We start from the raw sequence: 19,863 nt of genomic DNA, 5'->3' as shown, positions 1-19,863 counted from the left end.
CAAGCCTTGCCCTAGTCAAGTACTAGGGCTCCCTGACCTCACTCCCAGGCTGGGTCTAGATACATGGGAACTGACAGCAGTGAAATGGTTTCACTTGCCATCATGACCGCACTGGATGGAGACATCCAGTCCAGAGCACTGTTCGGTGCTAGACCACACCCTCGGCCAGTGGGTGTAATGACCCCGAGATGTCAGACTCTCTACTCACTAGTCCTTCTTCCCATTCATTCTAGATGGGGAACCAACACCCAGTTCCGTGCGATAGTCCCTCAGGTTGCTTCCTCTGACACTGGGAACGCTTGAAGCCCCCGAACCCAAGCCTCCTATGGATGGTGTGGGTCTAAGCATGCTCTCCATGGGAGACAACATCCCCGAACTGAGCCTTCTACAGAGGGTGTGGGTCCAAACAGGTCAGTGCCCTCAGAGAAACCTCTACCCTATCCTACTTTGCCCCATACCTGCAGCCCTCTCCTCCAGACCACAACCCCCTGGGGTCTTCAGCCCTCAAACACCCTGCTACTCCCAAATCTGCCTGTATCCCAGGTCCTCCTGATGCCCCTGGATGCCCCCTGATCCACAGGGCCACACTTTCAAGGGAGGGCAAGGATTACCTCCACAGAGGGTCTGCCCCCTTGTGGAGGCAGCCGGGGAGTTTGGCCCCACTTGTGCATAAACCCTGCTCTCACTGAACTTAAACAACTTCAAGTAGACCTGGGAAGGTACAGTGACAACCCTGATGATTATTATTGAACCAGAGGGTCCTACTGAGTTCCCACCAACCAGACTGACTTATGTCAAAGGCGGCCCACCGCCCACACATTTGCCAGTGCGCTCCCGAATCGGTCATGTACTAACTGTTCATCCTGTTCAGGTGAGCCGATGACCAGCTACTTCGAAACCCAGCCTGAGACATTTCCAGGCCCATGTACCGACCTAATCAAAACATAACCCACCACCCAATTGCTTCTCCCCTCACAACAGCCAGTGTATTCACCCAGACTATTCAGCTTTGAGGGCAGAAATTTCCAAATGGATGGACGGGGAAACACCAGCACTCCCCTGGTCATTACCTCTTTCACCTCCTGCTTGTCCCCTTCTTTGGGACTATACTGGGTGTGTGGACATAGCGCCTATTTTGAGGTCCCTCCAGGGTGGACTGGATGCTACTCTTTGGCTTTTATAGTGACAGACATGTCCTCATGTCCTTGGCTATGGCCAATACATCTTTCCCTTATCTAGTACATCACCAGTAAATGTTGACGAACTGGGCAAGGCCCCAGACCTTAAAACCTTAAATTGTAAATATTGAATTGTATATATGTATATATACTTCTCTTTCTATTGTGTTTCACTTCTTTTATATTTAAAATGCTTTTCTCCGGTGGAGATCAAATAAGTAAGTATTCAGGTACATCCTGGGCATGAATGCAGCTTCATTCCTTAAAATGGGCTCACAAAGCAGTTTGAATTCATTTTTTAATGGGTGACATGCTGTGAACATTTATCCTACTGTCTTCCTTGCTGTGTTTCAGCTGTCCAAGTATTATTAAACCATGTGATTTATAGACTGACCATGTCTTTAACCATTGACCTTGTATATTTTAATTCCTTATTATGAGTAATTTTAGATGCATGTTAAGGTCGCAAAAAATGGCACAGAGCATCTTTACCCAGATTTCCCTAATGTTAACAGTTTACAACACCAAGGAAGGATGAGCAAAACCAGGAAATTAACATTGATGTAATACTATTAACAAACGAGATACTTTATTTTAATTTCACCGGTTGTCCCACTAATGTACTTTTCCTATTCCAGGATCCCATTCAGGATACTGCCAGGGCATCTGGCCATCGTTTCTCCTTTGTCTCCTCCAGGCTGACGGTTCCTCAATCTTTCTGGGTCTTTCATAGCCCTGATGCTTTTTTTAAAAATTCATTTTATTATCATTAATCTAAAATTACATGAAGAACATTATGGTTGCTAGACTCCCCCCTTCACCAAGTCCTCCCCACAAACTCCATTACAGTCACTGTCCATCAGTGTAGTAAGATGTTGTAGAATCACTACTTGTCTTCTCTGTGTTGCACAGCCCTCCCTATGCCCCCCCCACATTATACATGCTAATCATAAGGCCCCCTTTCTTTTTCCCCACCCTTATCCCTCCCTTCCCACCCCTCCTCCCCAGTCCCTTTCCCTTTGGTAACCATTAGTCCATTCTTGGGTTCTGTGATTCTGCTGCTGTTTTGTTCCTTCAGTTTTTCTTTGTTCTTATACTCCACATATGAGTGAAATCATTTGGTACTTGTCTTTCTCCACCTGGCTTATTTCACTGAGCATAATACCCTCTAGCTCCATCCATGCTGTTGCAAATGGTAGGATTTGTTTTCTTCTTATGGCTGAATAATATTCCATTGTGTAAATGTACCACATCTTCTTTATCCATCTATTGATGGACACTTAGGTTGCTTCTATTTCTTGGCCCTGACACTTTTGAAGATCCTATACTGGTCAGGTATTTTATAGAATGTCTGCCAATTTGGGTTTGCCCAACATTTTCTTAGCATTAGATTTAAGTTACGCATTTTGGGGAAGGATTAATGTTTACCTCCACTGGTGATGGAGGACTTTCCATTCTAGTGTTATGAGTGAGGGTTTCCGAACACATGACACCTGACACTGAGCAGGTGACATCCATAGAAGTTTATTAATAACATTTACTCAGCCCCTTGGCGAGGAGGACGCTGCTTGCCAGGTAGTGCTTCACAGGTGTCATGCTCTGGAGAGTGAAAACCAGGAACTGTAGGGGGCAGTCTTCATAGTAACAAGAGGCTGAAGTGATCCTTGGTTCCCGTGGGAGGATCGGCTTGTTTGAATGATTCTGTGGGCTGGTTGTGAATGGAAACTGACTACTCAGGGGTAAGCAGGCACTGTGCCTAGTTCCCATGATAATAAGGGTTCTTTGGCCAGGGAACCTTCTTTGTGGGAAAACAACACGCAGGGGAACTTGTGGTTAGGCCATTCGAGGTCCTCTGGGTTTTCCCCAGATGTCAAGGCATGTATATCATTGGGTCTTAATTTTAAGGCTTATACCATGATACTGAAAAAGTGATTTTGCTCCCTTTCTACATCCATCATTTCAGGGCACATGGTGTCTGTATGTTGTACTTGCTACTGCTGGTGTTCATCTTGATCACTTGATTGAGGTGGTGGCATTTATGTTGCTCCAGGTAATGCTGCTGTTTTCCCATTGTTAATGACAAATACTTTATCAACTTGTGTAGGAAACACTTTGAGGCTATGAAAATACCTGTTTCTTCTCGGACGTTTCCTCACTGCTTTTAGAATCCATCTGGGGATCTCGCCTACAACAGTTATGACCTAATGCTGACTTCCTATTGTCCTCATTCCTTTCACATTTACTTGTTGGAATTCTGAAGAGCCATCCTTTCTCCCCCATTTATTTATACATTTCGAATTTTTTTACAAAATTTGTCTCAAATTACTGATTCAGATAACTTATTCAAATTATTTTTATCATTCTGGACTCCCAAACAACCATGATACAGTATCAGTTATAGTCAAATTAGGTCACTGTTTATTTTGTTCCTTGAATTGTTCCAGCTCTGGTCATCTGGAGCCCCTTTTGGTTGGTTCTGTGTTCTTCTGACAGACCCTATCCTTTATCACACCAGCACCATAAGATTTTCATGTTCATTTTGTGTTTTTTCCCACTGCAGCCCTGGCATCAAACCACGTCTGGAAGGTTCCTTGGGTCCTTTTCTTGGAGACTGACATTTAGAATCCAGTTTCTGTGCGCATCCATTGTTAGTGGGATTTCATTGCTGCTAGGCCCTGTCCATCAAAACAAAGAAGGAAATACATTGCATGTATGTACCCACACTTCCAGACACATCTATATTTATTTCTATACCTACCTATATGTATAGATATTAAAAGATACTGATGTATCTTATTTCAATCCATTCTAGCCTTATCTGTAACTTCTCTGATCTGGCTCACTTTATCTACACTGCTTACCGGTTTGTTCATTCATGACGTATACACATAAAGTAGTTGCAGAAATGCTAACCTATATCCCTGTTAGAAACAGACCTGTTTACTAAGTTGTATTTTTGTAGAATTCTTTTTGTCTTTAGCCTCAGAGGATGCAGTGAAAATACTGTTTTCCCAAGTTTCTTAGCTTAGCTGTTTTCTTCCTCACCTCTCAGAGTGGTAAAGATAGTCATTTACAATATGGTTAGAGTCATTTGTCGCTCTTTGTATTTGAGTTTGGGACCTGCCCCCACCCTCATTGATTTCAATTGCTCATTTAATTGTTGGGTATGCGAATCATTACCACCATTCAGAGTCAGAAATGTCTTCCCAGTGAAGGGTCACTTTTTTGTTTTAGTGTTCATTTGTCTGATTGCAAATTTGAATCATCATGTGTTTGAGGACCGGGATATATAATTTTGTGAATTGTCTGTTCATATCATTTTCCCATTTCTTGACAAAACTTTTAGCCCTTTGTCCTTCAATATTTAAAAGTTCTCTATATATTTGGGACATTACCCATTTGTCCATGGTGTATGCTGCAAGTCCTCTGTCCCAGTTTCTCAGTTTCCTTTTGATTTATTTTGGATGTGTTTGTCAAACATTTAAAAAGTTTTTGTGCAGTCAAATTGATCGTTCTTGTCTTTCACGGCTTCCTAATTTGAGTCACAGTTAGAAAGCCTTTGCCTACACTGAGGTTAAAGAAAAGTTCCGCCATATTTTCTTCAAGAACTTGTTGTCTTTTCATTTTTTTATGTTTAAATCCCTAACACCATTGCAGTTCGTTTTCTGGAAGGTGTGTGATATGAATCTACTGTTATTTTTCTCCAAATGTCTCAGTTGATCCAGCACCATTTATGAAATGTCCATCTTTGCCCCAGTGATGTTACATGCCCCCCCCTTTTTTTAATCCTAGAAGTTTCGTATGTACTTGGGTGCATCTCTGTGTTTTCTCTTCTGTTCCATTGGGCTATGTATCTGTCCAGGTACCAGTGCCATGATGTAATTGCAGAGGCTTTACACCGTGCTTGAATGTCTGGTATCATTCCTCCCCTCTCGTAGGTTTTCTTTTTCATTTATATCCTAGGTATTCTTGTATTTTTTAAACTATGAACTTTATTATCGACTTGTCTAACTCCATAACAATGTTTGCTGCTATTTTTGAGATTTTATTCAATCTATAAATTAACTTAGGGAGAATTGACATCTTTTTAATGTTGAACTATTCTGTCCATGGACAGTGACTGTCCTTTCATTTGCTCACTATCACGAAGGAAAAAGTATTCCTTGTATAGATGGAATGACAATTCCTTGTCATTCGGAAAAAACTTTCCTTGTATCGATGTTCTTGCTAAGTTTATACCTATACATTTAATACAGGATTTGTCCCTGGGATGTAAGCACGGGTCAACACCCAAAAGGCAATATGTGATACACCACGTTAACAAAATGAAGGACAAAAATGACACAATCATCTAAATAAATGCAGGAAAGCATTTGACAGAATTAAAATACCTTCACAATGAAAAGTCTAAACAAAATTATGTTTCGAAGGAATGCACCTCAACATAATAAAGGCAATATCTGACAGCTAGCATCACACTCAACACTGAAAAGATGAAATTTTTTACCCTAGGATAACAAACGAGATAAGTCTTCATACTGGATACTCTAGTCAATGCATAAGACAAGAAAAGGAAATAGAAGCTACACAGATTGGGAAGGAAGGCACAAACTATCTCTTTTTTTTTCACAGATGACATGATAATCTATGAAGAAAATCTGAAAGCATCAACAAACTCCTGGAATTAATAAGTGATTATAACAAGGCTGCAGGATACCAACTTAATATACTCAAGTCAATTGCTTTCTTATATACCAGCAATAAACAAGTGAAATTTGAAAGTAGAACAACAATACCATCTATATTAGTACTCCAGATAGGGAAAAAGTATGTATAAATCTGGCAAACTATGTGCAACATCTCTTTGAGTAAAATCACTAAGCTCTGAGGAATGAAATCAAAGAATAGCTAAATTAATGGGGAAATGGTCTATATTCTTGGATAGGAAGACTCAGTATTATGAGGATGTCAGTTCTTCCCAAATTGATGTATAGATTCAATGCAGTCTAAGTAAAAACCCCATAAGTTGTTTCGTGGATATTGATAAAATGATCCTAAAGTTTCTATGGAGAGGCAAAAGGACCAGAACAGCCAAGACAGTATTGAAGGAGAAGAACAAAGTTGGAAGACATACCCTACCCAATGTCAAGATGTACTATAAAGTTACACTAATCCACACAGTGTGGTACTGGCAAATTGAAATAGAATGGGGAGCCCAGAAATAGACCTATGTAAATACAGTCAATTGATCTTTGATGAAGGAACAAAGGCAATAAATACAATGGAGAAAAGATAGTTTCGACAATAAATGGTACTGGAATAACTGGACATACACATGCAACAAAAAAATGAATATAGACACAGAACTTACCCAGAACATACAAGTAAGTCAAAATGGATCACAGATGTAAATGTAAAATGTGGAACTGTAAATCTCCAATGACATTACATAGGAGCAAACCTAGACAGCCTTGGTTGCGGTGATGTCATTTTAGATGTAACACCAAAGACACAATCCATGAAAGAAATCATTGACAAGCTGTACCACATTAAAACTAGAAATTTTTGCCATGCCAAGGACAACATCAAGAGGATGTGCCATGAGAAGACAAGTCATAGACTGGGAGGAAATATTTGCAAGAGATATCAGATAAAGGAGTGTTGTCTAAAATATACAAACAACTCTTAAAACTCGACAAACAGAACCCAAACAACCTGATTAAAAATTGGGCCAGAGACCTTAACAGACACCTTGCCAAAGAAAATATACTGCCGGCAAATTAGCATATGAGAAGATGTTCCCCTTCCTATGCAAGGAGGGAATAGCAAACTAAAATAAGGAGGTACCACCACACAACTACAAGAATGGCCAAAATCCAGAAGGGCAACTCCACCAAATGTGATGAGGATGTGGAGCAACAGAAACTCTCATTCATTGCTGGTGGGAATGCAAAATGGCTGAGACACTTTGGAGGACGGTTTGGCAGTTTCCCTCAAAGTTCAGCATACTCGTACCATATGATCCAGCACTCACATGCCTTGGTATTGACCCAAGGGAACTGAAAACTACTGTCCACGTGAAAACGTGCATACAGATGTTTATAGCAGTTTTATTCAGAATTCCCAAACCCTGGGAGCAACCATGATGTCCTTCAGTAGATGAGACTAGATCCATACACTGTAGTATATTTGGACAATGGAATATTACTCAGAGCTAAAAAGTAATGAGCGATCAAGGCATGATGAGAAATGAAGGAATCTTAACTGAAAGAAGCCAATCTGAAAAGACTACTTACTGGATGAGTCCAACCATATGACATTCTGGAAAAGAGATCAATGGCTGCCAAAGATTAGGTGGAAGCAAGGGATCAGTAGACAGAGCACAGATGACTTTTAGGGCAGTGGAACTCCTCTGTGTGATACTATAATGGTGGATACATGTCTATACACATTTGTCCAATGCCACAGAAGGCACAACAACCAAGAGTGAACCCTAACGTAAACTATGAACTCTGGGTGACAATAATGTATCCATGTAGGATAATCAATTGTAAGAAATGCAGCACTCTGCGGATAGGGGGGATGCTGATAATGGGGCAGCCTATGCATGTATGGGGGCCGAGGGCAGTGGGAGATTTCTGTACCTTCTGCCCAATTTTGCTGCAAACCTATAACTGCTCTATAAAATACAGACTTTTTTTTAAAGACAGTTTAACTTACATGAGTTTTGTACTAATGGGATATTAGGTACCAATGCGTAGATTTTTTTTTTTAAGAGTGCAACTTTTTGTGAGGAAACAGATTGGTATTATTCTAGATACCTTTTCTTATGAAAAAGAAAACAAGTAGAAATGTGATTTTTTAAAAGAGAAATCAACTTCTAGTGTAATGACACATCTGCTTTATGAATGTAAAATGTGATGTTCAAACTAAGAAAACTATATTTAACTGCTTCTCCTGAGCTTTGTGTCACAGTAGACTTTGCTGAGCCAAGTATGAGGAGAGGATGAGGAAGGTACTCAGATTTAGTATTTATTACCATTACATGCTGCCCAGTGAAGCAGTAAGTTTACTGGCGATGACCCCTCCTATGACACTCTTAGACCTGGAGGGTAGGGTAGAGCTTCCTTAGGCTGGAAAGTTCTCGGACCTCTCCTACATAACTTGCTTTCTCAAAACACATATGTGTGCAAGACATCCACACTTCTGACACTAGCAAGGCAAGGTTTGGGATGAGGATGTGATCAAATTGTCTTGTTTTATGAAAAAAAGAAAAAAAACAGCTAGTGCATTTTGAAATTAAGTCAGGATAAAAAAGCAGGATGGAATAGTGTAGTGTAGAAGCATCTTTTAAAAAGTATGTACATATTTGTCCATAATTTCAAAATGGGCCAATCCAGGTGTCCTCTTATCACTGTGGTAAATGGCCAATGGAGTGAAAAAGTAACCTAGGATTAAAGAATGAGCAACCTAAGGGCCCTTAAAGTCGTGTATTCCAGCACTCTCAGGTTCTAGATGATCTCCAAGGCTCACAGGTGGATTGTAATGGAAAACATGCCAGTTCTTCAGTTGGGAGACCCCAACCAAACTCCAGGCCCCCTCACAGAATTATGGTCTTTCCCCTTCACCACACAGCTTCTATGACCAGCCCTTTAAAATGGTTCTTGGCTTCCATACTCATAAAGTGAGAGTTTAACAGCCTGTCTCCTTCACATTGTGTGGAGGATTCCCTTAGAAGGAAAAACCTCAAGACACAATTCTGTAATCTTGGTGATTGTTCATTTCTAAGGACTACATGAGCAGCATGAGGTCACACGCACACACACACACACACAGACACAGACACACACACACACACACGCACACCACTAATGCTCCTTTTCCTTTCTAAACGGTTATCTAATTCTGCTCTGCTCTGTGGAGAGAGGATAGTAACATTGGACAGGTCCTCGCCTGTGGGGGAGGAACAGGATTTGAGGTTAATTCCAAGTTTCTGACGGGCTTCGAGCCTATGAGAAAGATATGAGCCTGAGGCCTCTTCAGGGGGAAGCTCCATCTCCCACCTCTGTCGCCCAACGGTGGGTCCTGCTTGCCTTTCCTGCCCCCTTGGTCTCCGCGGCACCCTGGGGTCATGCCCCATCCTACGACCCGGGAGACTGGTCACCCTTTGTCTTCAGGTTTTGGACTCTTCCACCTAGCGTCGTTGGCAGGCAGGGGTGTGCGCCCGGTGGGTTTCATCACGCCCGTGGTTCCATCCTACCCGTTCCTGCCGATCTCCCCTCCTGCCCCTGCTGCTATGGTATGTCCCAGGACCGGACTGGAGAGGAAGAGAGGCTCCACCGGCAGGCACAGCTGAGCGGAAAAGCGGTTAAGGACTGGCCGGAGGTGAGGCACCAGGGTCCCCAGGGGTGTGTGTGTGTATGTGTGTGCTGGCAGGGGTGGTTCTCTTGCCGCCTGAGCCCACACGCCCGCCCTCGTCATAGCCAAAGGAGGGTCTGAGGCAGAAGTGGAGGAGGAAGGGGGTCATTTCCAGACTGAGTAAAGGCAACAAGACTAGAGGAAGTTCCCTCTCCCTTCCCTCTCCCAGCGTGGCCAGTTATGGGCACTGTGCCCTCTGGCAAGTCATTGTACATCTCCGGGCCTTGATATCCTCTTCTGCTTGCCCAACGCCAAACTTCTTTGACTTCAGGAAAGGAAGCCCTGCTAGTCCCAAGTTCTCCTCCCTGCCAGGGCTGCCTGAGGACCCCAGCTGTTCCAAGGAGAGGCCCTTGAAGCCCCTGTCCGCCACCTCCTCATCAGCGAGCAGCAGGTACAGTCATGCAGGCACATTGTGGTAGTTTAAGAGCCTTCCTCCCCCATCCCTGGGGCAGAGTCAGATCTTACACCACCAACTCGTCTCTTCTTTTCCTCCCAATTCCAGATAACATCAAGAGGCCCAGGATTGAAGAAACAGTGCTCCAGAATGATCCCAGTGAAACAGAGAGTGGGGCCGGTAAGCCTAAAACACCAGTGCAGAACCGGGAAAACAAGAGCTTCTGCTTAGACAGCCACTCTCCTGGCAGGTCTAGAACTCTATTACCACTTCCTAGGGCAGGGTTTGATAGCAGTGGGTTAAAGAACTAGGCAGCCTGGGCCTTAAGTGCCTTTAAGGAACACGCAAGGGTCTTGCAACCTTGCACTTCTCCTTCCTCATCCTCCTGCAGCTCCTCTTTCGGATTGTTCTTTTCCTTGTCTTTTTCATCATTCTAATCCTTACATATAGGACCTACGCCCCCCACTGGCAACTAACAATAAAAGGCTTTCTGGCTCCAGAGAGAGAGAACAACAAAGCATAATTACTTATGTTGGACAAGACTTGAGAGTGTTGGAGTTAGTCGAAAGCATGGGAAATAGATTGCATTCTTGTATTCTGATTTTGTAGATTGCAAATGGTAGATTCACGGTCGATCTGAAAGGATCCAAATTATTTAGTGCTGGAACTGTGTTCTGTCCTTTTCCAGGGTTGCTTTGTTGACATAAGAATAATCACTGCTCTCGGGTAAAGTTCTTCAGATCTGTAATAATAGTATTTTTCTGAATAGGGGCCTGAGGTCTCTTCCACACCTTATGATAGGCATTAACTAGCCAACCTCACAGGAACTCAAAACTGCAATGTCTTACAATAATCTTCAGTGAACTTACTCAAACATCAGTCTGATTTGTGCAAATGTAGTGACTTGATCTAAACTCTTAAAGGCAGAAATGGGAAAAATAGTTGGGATGATGATCCATTAAGCTGAATCGTATATGACTCTCTTACGCGGCCCCTTAGGGTCACTGCTAGTAAACAGAATGCTACAATTCCTAGTTCACAGTGTCTCTCAAATAAATGGCTTAATGAATTGATTCAGTGGTATGTTTTACCATATGTAGCTTTGTAATTAGGGTACAAAGGAGATGGGAAATGATGGGACTAACTTTTGTTGACTTTTTTAATGAGATGTAAATATGCCTAAGTAAACCATGTCTTTGGTGAGAGTTTTAGGATTCTCACAGGTGATTTCCTGTATCTTGGGGACAAACAGTTCTCTCTGAACAAATTATGGAACTATATTGAAAGTGAGTGAGAAAATGGTTTTATTGCATAGTTTATTGTATATGCCAAGTACACCAAGTAATAGTTTTAACTACGGTATGTACTTTGTATCACGGGTGTAAGTAGTCTGTATAACGAACTCAGAATTGTGGCTCCCAAATTCCAGTGCTAGTGTGTGACAAAGTTCTCACCAACCTTGAGTGAAATGAAGCAAAGATAGTATAACGATTTTGTAAAGTATAGTTAAATTGATCCAACTTAAAGGATTGCTCTATTCTGACTGTTTCCTCTCTGCCTTTTGAGATGTGAAAATGTACTTTTTAATGAAATGGTGGTTTGGATGATGATAAGCTAGATTTTTGTTTGTTTACTTTAATGTCATTACGTGGAAAAACAAAACTTAGCATATGGTTGTCAGGCACTCATTTTTATTTGTGTATTTTTGAAAATGTGTTGGCCTGTGGAATCCCCAGGTTTGGGAACCTTGCTTTAAGCATGCCTCAGCTTTAGAGCCATCTAGTAAGATTTGCAGTGCTGTCTGTAAGGAGACTCTCACCTTGTCCATCTTCCTATCTCATCAGAGGTCGGAAGAGGGTAGTGGAAAGAGGAACCTTTAGATAAATGTTTATTTTATAGGCCACAACTTGCTCGTTGTGTCTTTGCTGTGTTTTATTTCTTGTTTTGATGTTTCAAGCAAAGGCTTCGAAATCAGTTTCAATTTTTCCTTCATAAGCTAACTTCTCTTCTCCGCATGCCTGACCTCTCTCAGAGTTTCCAATGCTGTTGAAGGGCAAAGAGTTCAGAGAAGCTCAAATATATATACCAGAGTGATTGAGTGAGTGTGTAAATTTGCTTGATGAATCTAAATCTGGGGGCCTTACTTGGCCAAGTGAACCTCTGAGTAAAACAGAAATTCTGCTCAGGTGGGTTTCCTGCTAAGAATTGCTATGCCTTTTTCCAGAGAGCTGGCCACAAGCACTTTCTGTGACTGATCTGACAGAGATAGCCAGCGAAGTTTCTGAGCTTAGCATTGCTCATGAAATCGTGGTAAACCAAGATTTCTACATGGAAGAGAGTGTTTTACCTCTCAACAGGTACAGATGCTTCTATTTTTTTCCCTTTTCCTCCTCCCAGCACAGGTTCGTTGACTTTTGACCAGATTTGAAACATTTTTATCAATTATAATTCAAGTTTGAGTAGTCTTACTTGGTTCCAACAGATGAAACATACCCTTCCTAATTTCCCACCTTAAGCGCTTCTCTTTTGCCACTCTGGGAATCTTACGACTAAAGCGCTTAGCTCTGTCAGTGTTTCTCTTGATCTTCCCGCTGCTTAGTTTGCCCTTGCCTGTTGCCAACACGTACCCATGGCAGGCACAGCTTCCCTGAGGGAGGTTTTCACCAAAACACAGGTCTCCTAGCATTTTCCTTACCACCTTCACGGTCCCTGGAACCCAGGTTAGGTTTATTTTCTTGTGGCAGGGGTGCAGAGAAAGTGAAACTAGGAGAGGGAGGATCTGTTAAAGTGGCTAGGGGTCGTGGTGGGGACAGTGGCCAGTGAAGCAGAGAAAGTAATACTGTTTAGAGCTTGATTTCCATCGTTTTGCTTTTTACAGCCTTATTGTAGTGCAGTCATGTAGAAAGTACACAGAAAAGAGGTTGAAACAGCATTTGGGGTTATGTGTTCTTTATAAATAATTGGCGATTGGGTTGACGTTTTGGCTTACAATGCTACTCATCACAGTTACAGATCCTTAAGGGCAATCTCATCATTGGATATTTCTTCAACAAACATTTGAGGACCCACGGGGTGGAAGGCAGAATGTTGAGTGTGGGGACCTACAGTCAAGCAAGATGCTGCCTTTGCCATCAGGAAGCTTCTGCAGGGGACATAGTCAGACAGAGAGTTACTGTGCAGTGATAAGTCCTCTCACAGGATTAAGGGGAAAGTAATTAAGAAGGACTCTGGCACACACCAGATAAACAGTAGTTGGTGACATCTCACAGATGGGATTGGTGTGTTGGGGGAGGAATGTTGACTTTTGTTCATTTGTCTTTTTATTGATTATAAACAAATTAGCAAAAGCATGCATTATTATTGTATTTTTTGAGGTGAAAATTGCTTTCTAGTTTCCGTGAACGAGGAGCAGGTGTGAAAGGGGAAGGTGAGTTCAATTTTCTGCTTGCTGAGTTTGAGCTGTATGTAAGACTTTTTCAGGTGTTATCAAGAAGGAAAATAAATCCTTTCCTGGATTTTGAGACTGAAGTAAAAAGATCATCCAGTTCAAAGGATCTATTCTTTATAAATGACCACCCACTTCAAAGTATGTGTCTTTGGAAACGGAAGCTAAGGCACACATATAGGTTAGATGCAGAACCAGGGCTAGAGCTCAAGAGCTCAATCCCTGGTTCACGGTTCTTCCCACTGCAGGAAGAGAACTTCTTAGGAAGCCTGAGGTACACTTCTGAGAGGGTGTGGCTAGGGCCTTTGCATCTGAGACTAAGCTTAGTTCATCCAACTCTGCTCAAGCTTAAATGCAGTGCCTGGCCTGTCAGTTGAACGGTACTTCATGATGTTAAATGCTGCTTGGGATTTAGGAGATTATGATCCTATAGCAATTCTCTGGGCAAAGAGTGATTTTCTCATTCATCCTTCCTGCAGTCCGGAAGGCTGGTTTGTGGAGAAAATGTCCAGTGCTTTTTGGGACCACCTGATAGAGCAGCTATTGTGTACTTCCCCCGACTTCACCTGTGCTCTTGAACTTCTAAAAGAAATTCAGGAGATGAGTAACCAACCTTCCATTTGTGGATGTTAAGTTCCTGCACATCCCAGAACTTTGGGTTGTGGGGAGATAGTGACATCCCAAGTAGCATACTTCCTTTCTGAGCAAGGTCCACTACTTAAATAGATAATATGGAGACGCTTTCATTTTATTTGTATGAGATGAAGCTTGAAATTTGGGTTCTGGCTATGACAACACAAAATATCTGCATATCATTTGTCGGCCTCCTCCCCATCTCCGACCCGCAGATAAAGGAGGTGATGTGATGAGATATCGAAGACCTGAGTAGGCCAGCCAGGGGACTCAAGGCATACCAGCTCAAGAGTGGTGCTGAGAGGGCACCTCTCGTATTTATTAGTCACACAAATTCATCCAAGGACAGTTGGTGATCTCATGCATACAACCATTGGCTCGTCATGATCTCAGTGCACAACTCCCTCTGCAACGTTCCCCAGCACAACACAATAGGGGAGATAACTATGTTGCGGGATCTGGCCTTGGTTAAGATACAGCATTCTTTTAAGGCACACACCACATTCCTCATCACTGATTAATAGAGAAGAACAGTTGAGTCATGATATTTTGAGCCCACAATCATTCAATTAAACGTTTTGACTGAATCCCCACTATGCTTTATGTGTTTTGGAAGTGCTTAGATGAATGAGAGCCCTTGCACATAAGGAGCATACACTTTTGAGCCAAAAGGCTATTTCAAGTGGCCCTTAATGGTTCCTTTCCCTATCCCATCTTTGCCCTGTGAAGCAGAGCAACCTGCAGATGTCCTTATCCCTCATTCAGAATGCCTCATCACCTCGTGGTGGTATGTATTTTATATGTTTGGCTCACGCACTTCTTTTTAACCCCCCCTTTATTTTTATTTTTTATTTTGGTATCATTAATATACCATTACATGAACAACATTTGTGGTTACTAAATTGCCCCCATTATCTCCCCTTTTTTTTCACACCTTTATCTCATTCTGCCCAGAAAATGATTGGGCACTACTACTGTTATCACTGATCCCAATGAAGCCTTAAGTTATAATCAGCCCCTAAACAGAGAAAAATAATAGTCTGTAGAAGAAAATGTTGGACCTAGTTTCTGGACTCCCAAAATACATGAGGTGGGATGCTTTGTCTTGAACGGGCTGTCCTTCGGAGACTGTTTGGAGTTCTAACAATTTGGCTCCACTTGATTTTCTTCTCTGGGCAGATCTTGCTACCACTGCTTTTGCCACGCCAGAACTGCATAAGAAATGAGACTGAAGAAGCTCTGGACATGCATCTCCTCAAGCAGGAAACAGATCATGGGGCCCTGGATATCCCTCATCTCTTTAGCTACATCCTCAACCTGATGAACCTGCTGTGTGCACCAGTCCGAGATGAAGCCATGCAGAAACTAGAGAATGTAACAGATCCTGTGCAGTTACTGAACTGAGAAACCAAATGTACTGTCCCTGAAATCTGCCTTAGGCATTGTGCCAGAAAACTCTGAGCCAAATAGCATGCTGTAGCAGCTGCTCCTCCTAGCTTTCCCATACTAAAGAACTGACCAGTAGCTCTTATGTTCCTCCCTGGACTGTTGGCTTTTGTTTTCCAAGGACAGTCTCTCAGGGCCCTTTGGATGACTTTCAGATTGCTTGGACCCCCTTTAAGAAGTAATGCCGTTGAACTTTGGAGTGCAGTAATTCTTTCCTCTAGAGATTTCCCAGATGGTCCCCTATGTGTCCTAACTCAAACCCTCTGAAGGGATGGGAGTGAAGATTATCCTTGTTTTGCAGCTAGAAGAACCAAGACCCCGAAAGGTAAAGTGATATGCCCAATGAGCTAGAAACTCCCAACACCATCGTTATAACTACTCCCAGATAGTGGTTAAGACTTTGGTCATTTTCCTTCAACTGACTGCTGTTTCTGGGAGGTGAGAGAGTGGCTACAGTGGGAAGAACTCTAGACTGGTGACAAAAAGGTCAGGAGATGTATCTGTCCCTAGTTCTGCCAGAAACTCGCTTGGTAGCCTTGGATTCCTGGCCAGTGACTTTATTTGTAAATTGGAGGAGGACTGCTGCTCTGAAGGCCCCCTTTAAGTCTAAAATACTGTGATTTTAGGACTCCTTACTTGGGTTCCACCCATGCACATTAGATTTCCTCTCATAATGTAAATATTTGGTTGCTTCGTATGACAGCGGTGTCTTCCATGATGTGATGGAAATGGACATGGTGAGCTGTACTCTCCGGAGCCTTCAACCTTATCTGCAGGAACATTCTGTCTAGGATGAAGGAAATAAATCCCAGGAACTCCTCAACGAGCAGCCCAGTATGTTTAACATTTAAGGGAGGGAGAGGGAGAGAGAGAGTTGACCTTGGGTCTGCCTTCTTACTGTGATAAGTGTATCTTCTAGGTCTTGAATTAAAAATAAAAAGATTAGGGGGAGGGGACGAGAGGCTGTAGGAAGTAGGAGCGTTTCCCTGAGACAGAAAGACCTCCAAAGTCACTTCTTTATTGACGAAGAGTGTGTCTAAAAGCCTTAGTCTTCAAGCCTGGGAGCTTGAAGATAATTGCATATTTCTCCTATGTATCGTAGATGTCCTTGCCTGCACCACAAAATGGCCGATCAAAGCAGCAGCAGACTCACTCCACCATCTCCGAGTTCTCCCAATCCTCCCCCCTCCTCCAGCACAGCCTGTTCATCTCCAAATTGGGCGGATGAAAACTGAGAGCTGGCAGCTCTACAATGGTGCTATCCCAGGGTTACCTGAACCTTCTTCCCTGGGATCCTGACAATGAAGATGTCCCTGAGGTTGGGAATGTGTGTGAAAGCTGCACCTTCTTGTTTGGTATTCAACACCCCCACCCAAACTCTCCTCTCCCGAAGGCCCACTCTTCCCTTCCTCAGCAGACTCTGCTGATGGACAGAACCTGGCTGCAGGAGATGGAGTCCCAGTTGCACAAGTGAACCGTCCTGGCCTGAGTCCTTTGAGTGGCCAGAAGTTTCGATGGTAATGTCTTATTCAGCTCATCTGCATTTGTGGATAAACTCAGGTGCATAACCAAAGCCCTGACAGAAGAATTTAACTGCAGGTAAACTTCATAGATTAAGCTTAGCCTTGAAAACACTATGTGCTGTTAGGGACACAAGAGGAAGTTTCAGGTAACTGTGGTATTGCTCATTCTTCATGACAAGCCACACAGGGGACCTTGGGAACCACCTGCAAAGATTGTTGGTGTCCTTTGATAAGTCATATTGAGGCTTGGGATAGAGGGTGGGGGGACAGACCTTCTTTCTGAAGAGGAGAGTATGGGAGCCAGTTTCCTAAAAATGAGTCACTCTGTACTTGAAAAGGTGACACTTGATTTGTGTATGTCCAGAAGCTGATCAGTTGGTCAATAATATTCATTGATCATTCATGGCCTACAAAGAACTAAAGCCAAAGTGGAAAGAGGAAACACAGTGCAGGTCTCTTAACACAGTTACCATTTAATTGGTGAAACAGGAAAAGCAACCACGGAAAATACCCAAGAAAGTCTTAAAACAGTATTTAAATAAAGTGTATGGGACTAAAGAATAGTGAGTGGGTGCAAGGATAGACCTTGTCCAATTTATCTTTCCTTTGAAGTGGAATGTACCGCGATGTGTCTGAATTGGTTGGCACCTTGAGTCTAACGGTGAAGGTATTTCACCTGCACATGGTGTCCTGCTGTCTACTAGTGGTGGGGGGCTGGGATTCTCATTTGAGTGGGCCTGGCTTCAGGAATGGCGCTCTCTGTGCTTTGCTGCGATTCCAGGGCCATTCTTTTTTCTGTCCTTCATCACTAGGTCTGAAGAGGGGATGCTGAGTGTGAGTGAACAAGTGTCTCAGGAAATCCATCAAGGCATCAGAGACAGGGGCTTCACTGCCCTGAGCAGTGAAAACGCAGCATCTCTTATAGGCCAACTCCAGAACATTGCTAAGAAGGATAACTGTGTTCATAGCATCATCGGTAAGAGTCCCCCCCAGGTTGTGGTGGCAAGGGTTGGCAAGAATGGGGAGGATGATCTGGTGGACACAGCCCTGGAAGTCAGCTCCCACACCACATAGAAATGGAAAAGCATGATCACTGGGAAATTCTTTTGGCCTTAGTTTCCTCATCTATAATATGCAGGGTTGCAGTTGACCTCTTGCAGTTTGAAGTGAATGCATAATTCTGAGGTGTATCTGCAGCTAGGATATGTGACTTTGAGGTGTGTGAGATACTGTCCCACCAACCCTACTAATTCATCCCTGGTCATTGTCTGACTGCAGCCCAAGACCTATGGTAGGAAACCCTTTGTGTATCTCATGCTTTAAGCTACCAAGCAGGCCTCTACTTCCCTCCTAGGAACTGATGCTGACTTAGGCTGCAGGACATATTCCATGCTGGAATGGAAGCACTGAACTTGACCAGCTTCTAACTTTCGTATCTTTACATAGCTGCTTTGGGTGTGTGGGCCTGAATTTGGTGCATTGGCCTGAACATGTGGACCTTAGAATCTCACGTACAACATCTGGGAGCCTCCTAGTAGGTCAGATGCACTCCAGGAGCTCACTTACAGCCACATAGTCTCATTAACAGACAGAAATTTATGAGCTTAACATATTTTGATCATGCACTCTGTTGGGGAGCTTGGTCACGTTCCCTCCCCCAGAATAAACCAAGCAGATCTCACTTAATTGGTTTACCCAAATGGGTGTGTAGGTCAGTGAAATACCTCAGGTAACTTAAACTTTGGGGAGCAGAGAGCACAAAGGCATTGTGCATTTCTTCTCAAACCCCTTTGATCTTCTCCTTTCCATAGTTTTTGCTAGTTCACAGGAAGTGGACCCATGTACTTCTGCAATGCCGTTTGGTTCGCGACACGCAGAAATCTCGGGTAGACTTCCCAGGAGGCCTTACTGTCGCTGAGGGGGAGCTGACAAAACTGGGCTGGACGTTTCCCAACCTGATGCATCCCAACCAGCAGGTGTTTAGCCCCTGCTATGCTGAAATCCTAAAACCATATCATTCTGTCAGCTCAGGCACAGGGAACACAAGTGGAGTCTATCTGATAGTGCTGACCCCTGGCCTTGACAACAGGGATCCAGAAGAGAGGGCTCAGCATGTTGTTGGGATGCGATCACCTGTGGCTGGCAGAGCAGACAGTCTTCCTCACTACATCCAGGATGCAGGACCGCAGGGCACAGGCATGTAAACACTGAGTGGCCCAACCCCCTTCATCAATAAACTTCTGGGCTGCAGGGAAACCTTGGTTCCTTCTGTGTTACAACTGGACACCGGTCGTGTGCCCTTATCCTGTAACTAGCTGAGAAGAAGCCAGTGGGCCCACAGTTTGTCTTTCAGTGACTGATCTTTCTTCAGTATGCTGGCTTGAGCAGGCACCAGGGTATCATCAGCTGCTAGCATTATTTTTTCTAGTGAGAAATCATTGTCTTGAGCACCATGAGACCTCTGTGAAATTGTCCAGAGTGTGAGTATAAGGGCTTCTGGAAGTCAGAACTTTATTATAGACTTGTCTAACTCCATAACAATGTTTGCTACTATTTTTGAGATTTTATTCAATCTATAAATTAACTTAGGGAGAATTGACATATTTTTAATGTTGAACTATTCTGCCCATGGACAGTGACTGTCTTTTCATTTACTCACTGTCACAAAGGAAAAAGTTTTCCTTGTATAGATGTAATGACAATTCCTTGTCATTTGGAAAAACCTTTCCTTGTATCGATGTTCTTTCTAAGTTTATACCGGTACATTTAATCTTATGTGTTGTTGTCATAGATGGGATCTTCTCTCCCGATGTGTTCTCCCCACCG

General features: G+C 43.1%; 1 pseudogene; it reads left to right on the top strand.

Annotated features, from left to right (window-relative positions):
- The first annotated feature begins 736 nt into the window (after nt 1–736).
- LOC118909155 (T-complex protein 11 X-linked protein 2-like) lies at nt 737–19,098 on the top strand (annotated as a pseudogene).
- Nucleotides 19,099–19,863: the final 765 nt, after the last annotated feature.

Source organism: Manis pentadactyla, chromosome X (genome assembly GCF_030020395.1).
Source record: "Manis pentadactyla isolate mManPen7 chromosome X, mManPen7.hap1, whole genome shotgun sequence".
Classification (NCBI taxonomy): Eukaryota; Metazoa; Chordata; class Mammalia; order Pholidota; family Manidae; genus Manis; species Manis pentadactyla.
Note: the sequence above shows the minus strand (reverse complement) of the source record. Positions and strands in the feature narration are given on the sequence as shown.